Source organism: Hibiscus syriacus, unplaced genomic scaffold (assembly GCF_006381635.1).
Source record: "Hibiscus syriacus cultivar Baekdansim isolate YM2019G1 unplaced genomic scaffold, ASM638163v2 tig00110263_pilon, whole genome shotgun sequence".
Taxonomy (NCBI): Eukaryota; Viridiplantae; Streptophyta; class Magnoliopsida; order Malvales; family Malvaceae; genus Hibiscus; species Hibiscus syriacus.
In genome coordinates this window covers 1,547,635-1,559,389 of record NW_024062652.1, presented here as the reverse complement: position 1 = coordinate 1,559,389, position 11,755 = coordinate 1,547,635, and the positions used below count along the sequence as shown (strand labels likewise).

The window sequence follows — 11,755 nt, the reverse complement described above, 5'->3', positions numbered from 1 at the left end:
GTGTCACGTCTTCTGATTCTAAGGAAATTGAAGAAAATCAAAAAGACGTGATGGACTATTATGCTTTCGTCTTTTCACGTAACTCACTTGTATGATCAGAGAGATGCTTCATATGCGTTGGGTAATGGCAAAGCTATCCTTTATCCTGTGTGGTGGGAGGTCGATAAGGTTAGTATTTATTTTTGCATATTTAAAGGTGTTCATAAAATTTATTTGATGTGCACAGTTGAAGTATTATTTATTATATTGCAGGTGTTTATCCCTGTTATAGAACGTCGTCATTGGATTCTCGTCGAGCTTCAGATCCTATCCCTGAAGACGATAGTATATGACAGCATGTTAAATTGCATACCATTTTCTAATTTGAAAGATATTATTTGTAGGGGATTGAGCGATCTTTTGGCTAAATACTTGGATGTGATTGCTTATTGGACTAATTCAGGAAACAAGAAGCCAAATAAGTTAAAATTTACAATGATGAGAGACGAGACAATGCCACAATAAAACGTTGAAAACCAGAGGAGATTGTGGTCCTCTTGTATGCATGTGCTTGGAACGTATGACGAGAGGAGGTAAACAGTTTCTACCTCCGACAGATAGAGATAGAGGTGCAGTAGGGTTGTGGTTTCGGCATTTTATGGCTAGAGAGATATATGCGAGATGTTGCCTACCTGTATCCGGGTGCTGAAAGTGTGCATAAACAACCATTTGTTATTGGTAAGTTTGAGAAAGGGTTGTTAACCTGTTACTCTTTGTTTTAGATGAAATATTGATCAAAAGTAGTTTGAAAATGTTTGGTTAAGTACCTAGAATTCAATAATTTCAGCTCATATTTGTTGGTTTTAGATGTGTAGAAAATCTCATGGCTATAACGCTTCTGCAGGTTAATCCTTCCACATGTTCTAATTTCTGACCAATGTCTGTAAGCTCCCTATTGTTAGGAGCATTTGGATGTACTGTCTGGGGCAAATTGATGTATCAATGTGCTGTAAAGTTTAAATAATTTTTTTTGTTTAATTGATTTTTTGTTTAATTTCAATCTGCATTACGTTGAAGGAAATAAAGACCTGTTGAAGGCACACTACCTTTAAGAAAATCGAATTCGCAACACGAAAATCAAATTCGCAATGCGAAAATAAAATTTGCAATGCGAAAATAAAATTCGCAACGCAAAAATAAAATTTACAACACGAAAATAACCATCTTCGTGTTGCAATTTTCATGTTGCAAATTTTATTTTCGCGTTGCGAATTCGATTTTCGTGTTGCGAATTTGAGTATCAAGTTGCGAATTTTATTTTCGCATTGCAAATTTGAGTTGTGAATCAGAGAAGTTCACAATAACCATCTTTTTCTAGTTTCAATTCAAGGCAAACACCTTCAAAAAGATAACAGACAACAATCTGATAAGTGATAACAACTGAACAGATCATAGCAATGTTCAAACTCAAGTCACTAATGCATGCCTAACTGAAAATGTATGCATTCACACATAAAATACAACGTTTGCATTTAAAAATCACCAAAGTTAATAGTCCCAAAAGGTAAAGGCAGTTGTGATTGGGATTTTGATTTTGATTGCTATTTTGCTTTCCTTTTGCTTGGCACCATATGAGCTTTGGATTTTGATGAGGATCCATATTTTGGTAGAGGAAAAGATGATTGTGATGGCACTGGTGATCCTCAGGTCAACCTTGTATGACCACTTTCCTTGTACCGACTACATGTCGATATCTTCTTCTATTCACCCTTAGACGGTATACGATCGTGATTTTTTGGTCGGCCAGGTAGCCTTCTGTCCATGACTGGTGGCAAAATTGTTTGTAAGTCATCTGGTGTCTCCCACTTAGAAGGATGTGGAATAGGGTAGACAATCTCGGCATAAGTATGTCGATATACTTCTGTAGTGTAGGAATCCATAGCGTATGTGCTTGAATCATCTTGGTTTAGATGAAGAGAAACTTTTATAACATGGCCACACGGATAACCAGATGTTTGCCATTTCATACAACTACATGTCTTTGCATTTAGATCGACAAGCCCATTTAAGTTGTTATCCAAGACTTCAAACAAAGTGTTTGAACATGGTTTAACTCTCCATGACATTGACTTCATAACACGTTTCGTTATCTTTTTTTCAGTCCATGGTGTAACACGGTGTTCCAATGTTCTTGTAATTTTAAATAAATAATACTTAGTAAAATCTATTAAATATGATAAGTTATGAATTTCAAGAAATAATACATGCATGGTTTCTTTTCTTGTAGTACCACTGTTGAATAGAGGCTCGAAAAAACTCAATTAACATAGTAATGGGTAATTTTCGGGAATGACGACTTAGAGCATTGATTGATTTTGCACTATTAGACGTCATGAAACCATATCTTGCTCCAAGTTGATGTACTTTTGACCATCTTTCAAATCTGACATCTTATAGTGTTTGAGCATATTGAGGCAAAACACGTCTTAAACAATTTATATGCTTATTAAATCCACTTCCCGATAATCTTTTACAGCCTTCCAGTATGTCCATTTGTGATTTTTTATACCAGCAGGCCTTGATTTTAGATTTCTGCACAAATGAACACCACAAAGTCCATGAAAAGCATCTGGGAAACACCTTCTAATAGCGTTGTCAATTGAGTTTGCCCTATCGGATATGATTGTCAGATTGCTAATAGGACCTATGCAATCCCTAAGATGTCCTATAAACCATGTCCATGAATCAGAGGTTTCAGATTTGCCAACCCCGTAAGCTATTGGCAGTATCCCATTGTTAGCATCTATGGCTACAGCTAATAAGTTTACTCCAAGGTGTCGACCTTTCAAATGTGCTCCGTCAACTATAATAATTGGACGCATGCAAGTAATAAACGAACGAATTTACAAAATAATATACACAAGAAATATAATCATTTAAATGTGAAATGCATGTAACTAACAAAAATGAGTCAACAAAATTATATTGATTTACTAACTGCAACACCAATAGCGATAAACAACAACTCAAAACGTCTATCTCTATTTGTTTTGATATGAGTTACCGACCCAGGATTTTTCAGCTTTAAATTATGACAATAAGCCGACAGTTGGGCAAACGATGCTTCTGGCGACCCCCTCAACAATTCCAAGGCATAACATTTGGCTCTCCAAGCTTGAGAATATGAGATACTAATCTTGAACCGAGCATTCATGTCAGTCATAATTTCATGTCCCCGATATGCCCTGCCATTCAAAAACATTAACTCAGCCAGAAAACTACCCAACACCTTTTTGTTTGTCTGTCTATAGTGAGGAAAAACTTGGGTTCTTGAACATGTATGTTTATCAATAAAAGTCCTAACTTGAAACATTTCACAATCTTTTATCCTCTTTGCAATCATACGCCACATACAGTTTTTGTCAATCCTACACTTTGTTTCGAAACGATCTTTTCTTGATTTGTTAACTTTTAGTTGATAGCCATCTTCCACACATTTTGCATACAAAGATATCTTCAGGTCTTCATTTGTATCAAAACAATCATCTTTCTTGATACGAATAACTTTTGTGTAACAATCAACTGTTATATTTACCAACTCTTCTTCCGGTATCTGAAGTAATTCTGGCATATTCTAGTTATACTCCTGTGGAATTTTCTTCTTTTTCTTTTCTTCGGGGACTTCTTCTTCTTCTTCTTCAGGGTTATATAAATTACAGAATGTATGTTCAACATGTTCATTCACAGCCGTAACTTCCTCCTCATTATCATCAACAACATCTTCCTCGGCAGCAGCTGTTTCATCATCAAAATTCGAGTATTAATCAATATCAAAATCATTACACGCAAGGTCCGTTTCTTCTTCTGAAACATCATCAAAATCCGAGTATTGATCAAGATCAAAGTCCGGGTATTGTCCAAGATCAAATTTCGAATACTGACTAGTTCTCACATTTTTTTGTTAGTTCATCATCGTCTAACTGGTCAATACGAAAATCGGAATTTGGTGCTGAAAGTTGATTGTGATTTGGATTAGGGAAAGGTTGTGGGTTTTGAGATTGTGTTTGATATTGTGTTTGGTATTGGAAATGTGGTGAAACAAAAGTTTATTGGTGATGAAATTGTGGTGGAACCATGAAATTTTGAGGTTGATAACAACGTTGTACATTGTGAGCACCATAAACTAGGGCTGAAGAAATTAGTTGATTACTACCCGTTACTGACCCAACTTCACTACTTATAGGTTCAACAACATACAATGTAACATCATCTTGCGAAACACTAATGTAAGCAATGAATCGTTCAACATCTTCATTGTCGGTTAACAAATAAACTTTACCTATTCTCTGATAAGATAGCCTAAATCCACTTAGAGGCTCTAAATTCAATTTCTTTGAAACACGTAATATTAGAGTTTCATAAGTTAACTTTTTTAATGACAATTTTAGTTGAAGATTCATGGGTAAAGGCATATATTGTAAAACACCTTTAACATTCTCCCATGACCCTCCATAACACAAATTTATCCAAACATGATCAACATTAGATGATTTCATTCTACAAATTGTAAATTAATTTACTAAACAAACGAGCTATAAACTAGATATCATCACTAACTTAGAGAAAAACATACCTTTATTAAGTTGATAGTTGATAATTTGGGACAGAAATCATTGAAAAATTATATAGAAATAAAATTATGTAAAAAAATTAGAGATGGGGAATGATGTCGTTGGATGTAGGAACGGATGTCGCCCGAGAGAGTGAGAAATGGAGATGGAATGAGTTGCGATTTAGGGATTTAGGTTATAAGTTACTGCTGCTGCGTAGTTTATATACCCAAAATATTTGTGTTGCGAAAATAAAAGCTGTTGCGAAATTAAAATTCGTGTTGCGAATTCGAAAATCGAGTTGCGAAAATAAAATTCGCGTTGCGAATTAGAAAATCTTGTTGCGAAAATGAAACTTGTGTTGCGAATTTAAAAATCGCGTTGCGAATTCAGAAATCGAGTTGCGAATTTGAAATTTCGTGTTGCGAATTTAGAAATTACGTTGCGAAATTAGAGTTCGTGTTGCGAATTTGAAAATTGCGTTGCGTAACAGAAAATTGTATTGCGTAAAAGAAATTCGAGTTGCGAATTCGAAATTCCGTATTGTGAATTCCAAATTCGCGTTGCGAAATTGGAGTTCGTGTTGCGAATTTGAGATTGCGTTGCGAATTTGTTGGTTATTTTTGCAAATCCAAAAAAAGTTGGTTAAAATCGTATATTATAAGACATTTTCGATCACTGAAGTTATTTTCTCAATAATTATAAGTAAATAAATAAATAGGAAGAGAAAATCGACACGTAATCATTTGTCAAACCATGTATCTAAACAAGGGTAAACTACACTCATTAACTACACTCATTAAACGATACTTAAATGATCATATTTTTACAAAATAATCATTAATATTAAGCTATTCTTTTAATCACTAATCATTCAAAAAATTAGCAATTTTAATAACATGTTAATATTAGAAATACTACTACTATAAATTATTGTTGGTACTGATTAGATGAATATTTTCAACCTTTGCAATTGTTGGTCCAATTTTATCTATCTGAATGCAAGGGTGAGGATAGGATTTTATGTTAAGGGATGAATTTAAATTTTTTAAATTTCAAGAAAATTAACTTAAACTTATAAAATTTTAAGGAAACGAAAATAGATTTTCAATAAAACATACATAAAAAATTCTAAAATAAAAATTAATTTAAAATTTTTAGAAGGGTGATTGTCTTCACCCATCCGATTCATCCCGGCCCGAATGAAATATTTTCAGTAATCATATTAAGAGTCAAGTTTCGAGAAATACCAAAAGAATTTTCATTTTAAGAGTCAAGTTTCAAGTACCGGTATTCGAAACATATCTAAACTTGTGTGTAAAGATGAATATTTCAAATATATATATATATATATATATATATATATATATATATATATATATAAGTAATCATTATATAGTGCACATATCCATATCCAACATATTTGTTCCCACTGTAATTTTAAACTATTCGAGAACACAAAACTGAACTTGTGTATGGTCATTGGTTCCTCTAATGACATCTTGTATGAATTACCAGAAGATATGAAGATACATGCATATTTTGTCTCTCTTTTTTTTTTCATTTAACATAATTTTATGAAGATAGCAAATTAGGTACATTGTTGAAGCATTTATTTCCTTTTTCTTTTATATTTTAAGTAATTAAATCTTGAAATATATTATTTGCATATTCTCTCTTTAGGATTTGTTCCCAGTAAAACTGTTAGACCTATATCGTTCATAAGGTCTACACTAGTAGAAGCGAGACTGAAAATCTTGTTTAATACATCTTATTGTTTATTAGTTAGGTAAACTATAAGCTATTACTTTTGTTCTATTTTACTATTTTAAATTTTATTATTTTTCAGAATCATATCTAACGCTTGATTTAGGTTTTATTTTGGTGTCCATTGCTTAAAAATTTGATGGTGATATTGATATGTCAATATAAAATAGTGTCAAGTCATCATTGAAAAAAAAAATCATATTAAGATGACCCATTTTCAAGCTTTATATGGACGAGATCCCCCTTGCTTGTTGCAGTTTACCGACGAAGTTTCTACATTAAAGAGTTCAACCAACCATTAGCTGCTCGCAACGCCATTCTCGACGAACTTAAAGCTAATTTGAGCATGCTCAGTTTCAAGTGGAAATTTATGTTGATGCCAAGAGTCGTAATGCGGTATTTCAGCCTGGTGATTTGGTTTATCTATGATTACAGCCTTACGTACTCCGATCACTTGCTAAGAAGGTCAACAAGAAGCTCAACCTTTGTTTTTATTGGCAATATACTATTTTGAGCCGCATTGGAGATGTTGCTTATCGTCTTGATATACCCCTCATTCAAGCTAATTTTGTCATTATGTCCATTTATTATGCATTGATGTAATACCCACAGTTGTGTGTTTAGTTTAGGTTGTTTATCATCTTTTAGTAGTTGCTAATAATTATTTTTGGTGGATTATTTGCGCCAGAAAGAAGAAAAACAGGGGGAATCTTCTCATTAGTTCCTGGTTTTTGGGAGAAAGAAAGTCGCTAGAAGAATTCCCTTATAGGCTCGTATTTTCACATGTTATATGTAATCTTCCACTTACAAGTGTTATAGAGTTATTCTCCGATTTTCTAACAAAAACTAATAATAAAATACCCAAAAAAGAGAAACTTAACCCCAGATGAAAAAAAAATATTGACGCATTTATACAACTGGTTTTATAAGCAGCTTTCTTTTTTATTGTAACACAAAGATGACATGCATGGTCCTCATTTGTTGGGTACATCCTCAGGCACTTAGTGACATAGATATGATTGAAGAAAGCTTGTATTTGCGGACTTTGTTAGAATTTGAAGGGTGGAATAAAACCTCAGTACTTGATCTTGCTTCAACTTCCCTCCAATCCAAAGTTGAAGTTCCTTCACTTCGATAATCTCGAGGATAGTACACGACCTGGAGCCTTGAACGGGCTGCATCGCCAAGTAAATCGAGTAGATATGTAAGAAGATAATATAAAACTAGGGTAAACCAGTAGATTATGTCTATACATGCATTATGGGCAATGTTTTTGCCACATTAGACCAAAAGTTCTGGTGGTACTTGCTAGGCTTTGGGGAGTGTAGGATGCCAACACACGTTTAGATGTCCGGCTCGTCAAGATTGCCTAAAACTTAAGGATCGGAGATAAGTTGTTGGAAGTTCTATGATTACAGGAATTAAATTCTGATTCAGCAGCTAGTTCCTTGGTTCTTAAACTAGCATATGAGCCATAACTAGTACCATCACCATATTTACCATACAGACCATTGAAGAAAGAAGTTGCATTTTATGACCTTTTTAAACCAGCATCACAAATTCACAATTTGATGCCTAAAATTCAAAAGAAGGAAAACATTGTAAAATAGGCAGACCGGACTACAAAAATTGCGGATTGAAATTAAACCAAGTGTTTACCTAATCCAAGCATGCTAGTCTTTTGGATTGTGATGTGGCCAACCTTTGATCTCTTGATATGTCTCAAAGCCTGAGTATCCTCCTCCTTCCCTTTAAACTCAAGAAATTCTCCAAGAATATACTTGCTTCCTTTAAGCTCCAACCTGCAGAAACCATGAAAATAATTTTTCTTACTCTCTCCCAATGCTCTGTTTAATTTATGTTTACTCTGTTTTTCGCTGAATTAATTGCAAAATTGAAGTTATTGGCACAGAGTACAAGCCTGAAAAGAATCTCTTTAACACATTGCAATTAATTCAAGGAAAAGCAGAGCAAACATAAATTATGTAACAAAATTTCAGTATCATCTAGTAAGACACATAGTCAGCATAACTGACCAAAATGGCATAATATGCATAAGAAATTATACTTTTATGTAAAACCAAGTTAAAATCAAAGATATTGGCAAGTGATTACGAACCTGTCCCACATAGGGGCCGTGCCGAGAATAAAGTTGAGTTGCTGATGGAAAGAGTCTTGCATTGCCTTCTTCCCACCATGAAAAGCACCTTTAACCCATCCAAACATCATACTTTTGGGTTCAGGTTCTAATTGCACCCACTGATCATAAGTAATAACCTCAGGTGGAAAATTTCTATAAATCTCACTGCAATTGAAAACCATTCAGTACCATACTCCTATAAGAACCTTTAAAGGAAATAAAATTATGTCGTACATACCGGAAGTTTGGATTGGGAATTATAACTTTGTAAGAAAAATATCCTTCGGGCAAAGCAAATCCCCTTTGTTCAAGATATGACTCAAGGACTGAAACTCGTTTTTTAACCTCTGCAACCTGAAACCACAAACATTTTATAACCAAAGCTTTTCTTTTGGCCCTCAAAACATGTATGGCAGTAGAAAATTTTCAATATATTAAAGGCTTTGTACTTGAGTATCCAACTTAAAACCAATTTGTAATAGGTGGAGGGCCTAGGGCCCAAATTTAATATAAGACCAGAGGAAATCACTTAACACTCCCTATCACATGCATAGCTCACAAGACCAACCTACATGAGGACAACTTTACCAAGAGTTATCAACCTCACGGGGTAAGGCAATCAAGAACAAAACCACCTGATCTCTGATATCATGTTAAGCGTCCAAAACAAATGGGCAATGACTGGAATGTCCAATTTTAACATAAGGTCACAGAAAATCTAACGCTAAACAGATGTGGAATGACACCACTTAACAACATTGGTTGAACTTCAACCAAAGCAAGTACACATTCATAATTGTTAAAAGATGACTTGTAAACTAGACAATGTTTCTCGCCCAAAACTAGCCATAGAACATCAAGCAGTTCCTGTCGTTTGTGGAGGTTCTTCCTAGGTAGAAGAATGTTTGAGGACTGGAGAAATCAGTAAATTTATGCAGTTACTACAACTGTACTACATGATCGATAGTAAGAATACATCTCATCAAGCAAAGATTTTGTGGGAGCAAACAGACACAATTCTCCTGATAAAGATTCAAAAGCAATAAACATTGAGTTGATGAAGAAGCAGACATTTGAGCATGTTGACTTACAGGATCAGGAAGACACTCTTTACGGTGGCTACGACCACCTTCACAAGTTCAGGTACCATCCTCACTTATAGTAACAAATCCCGAAACATTCTTGACAGAAATAACCGCTGTTTCTCTGCAAAAATGTGTTAAAAGTTTCAAGAAATGCAATCTAAGTAAGCGACAATAGACATTATGAAGAAAAAAATCTCGCACACAAACAATATATATTTGAAGTGAATTGTTCTCATACATACTTTCATCTTCTTATGCAGCTTAGGCAAGCAAAATAAAGCTTAAGAAAAAATGAAATGTAGCTTGTAAAGCAGGAATAAATTACCCTTTGGAAACGAGAACAATATCAATATTCTTCCGAGTACCAGTATCAGCATCAGGAATGTTAAGGCCCACATATGCTTTTCCACCGCAAATCTTTTCAAGTCTACGATGAAGATGCACAAGAAGGAACAGATATACATGAGATGAGGATTTGATAATGGTCCATAAAAATCCAAGGAAAATAAATTTAGAGATCAGTTAGCTATTATTTCAGCTAAACATGAATGTCAATATCGGTCCTAAATAAACTACAAAATAAACTTACGATTATGCTCGTTGTTCCGAATTGATTTTTTCCATTTTCTTAGTAGCATATACTGTATGATTAGAAATTAGTAAATAATTGCAATGCAAACCATATTAGAAAAACAAATTGTCTATTTTAACTCTTAATTTGTACTAACGGATTTGTGTTCAATACATTTGTACAACATGAATTTGACCATGAGTATAATCTTTCAAACAAAATGAACAAACTTTAACAAGTTGAGCATATTAGTGTTCGATATATATATCTATATCGATCACTAAATGAAGCATGGATAACGAATTATGAATCACATAGCCAATTGTTTCTCCAATTTTTTTTTAGTAATATGTGGTAAGTACAAGATAGTATCTCTGATGTTCGAACTCGGGACCTCAAAGAATAATAACAATTCGTTTATCACCGATGTCGCTTGGTCCTATTTCAAATAAGACTAAAATATTGAGTTTAATTATTCAAAAACCTATTTATTTATTTATTTGGACAAGGGGAAAGTGGTACAGGGACGAACCTACATTGCAGGTGGGAGGGCAATTGCCCCTCCAAAACTTTGATTGTTTAATTGTTTTTAGAATATTTTTAAAATTATTACAATTAAGTTCTTATCCCTTTCAAAATTTTCTGGTTTAATTATTTTTTAGTACCCTTTAGTTTTAATATGAAATTATACTTTGACCTACAATTTTTTCTGGTTTAATTACTCTTTAAAACAATTTCATTTTAAAATCTGTGAAATTAAACCATAAATTCTTTAAATTTTATGGTTTATTTCATTTTAAAGAAATTATTTGTTCCAAAATTAAAACAACTTGTCCCCCTCATAGCTTGATACTGGATCCAGCGGAGGAACCAGGATTGATGCAAATTGGAAACTTGCTATCAAGTCCTTTGCCACACTACTAGTGATTCAAAAAACAATTTACAAAAAAAATTCTCCACGTTGAGTGATTTTAATTTTCCACGAAACCAAACAAGCCCTAACCCAGAAATGTTTACACAATCAAACTCATCGCAGAAACAATTTGAAACTTATTTTCGATAGTTTGATTATAAAATTATAAAAAGTGAAAAGATATACATAAGATGAAAGTGTAAAAGAAAGAAAGAAAAAGGTACCGATTGGCGACGGAGAAAATAGCATTAAAATCAGAGGTTTTGACATCTAAAGCGTTGCTGCTGCCGTAAAAGAACAGCCGGTACAACTGGTAAATGATCAGTCCGCATATGATCTCCAGCCACATTATGATTTAACCACAAGATTTATAATTTCAAAGTGAAGGAATAATTGGAAGAGAAATCAGGAGAGTGTTTTTCTTCCTTAAATGAAGTTTTTGGATTTTAATTTTGCTGTGTGCGCGTGTCGAAGGAGCATAAACCGCGTCGCTTACTAGCGGGTCATCCGTGTTGGAGTGACTAAACGGGTCTATTTTAATATTTTTAATAAAACGTTATATAAAATATTATTTTTTATTAAAAATGTTAATTTTGTTATTTAATTTTCAGTAGAAAAAAAATAATATTTTAGGTATCACTCAATATTAATATTTTTAGTAAAAAAATATTTTAAGTAAACTTTATTAAA

General features: G+C 33.5%; 1 pseudogene; it reads right to left on the bottom strand.

Annotated features, from left to right (window-relative positions):
- Positions 1-7,235: 7,235 nt before the first annotated feature.
- LOC120115362 lies at positions 7,236-11,482 on the bottom strand (annotated as a pseudogene).
- Positions 11,483-11,755: the final 273 nt, after the last annotated feature.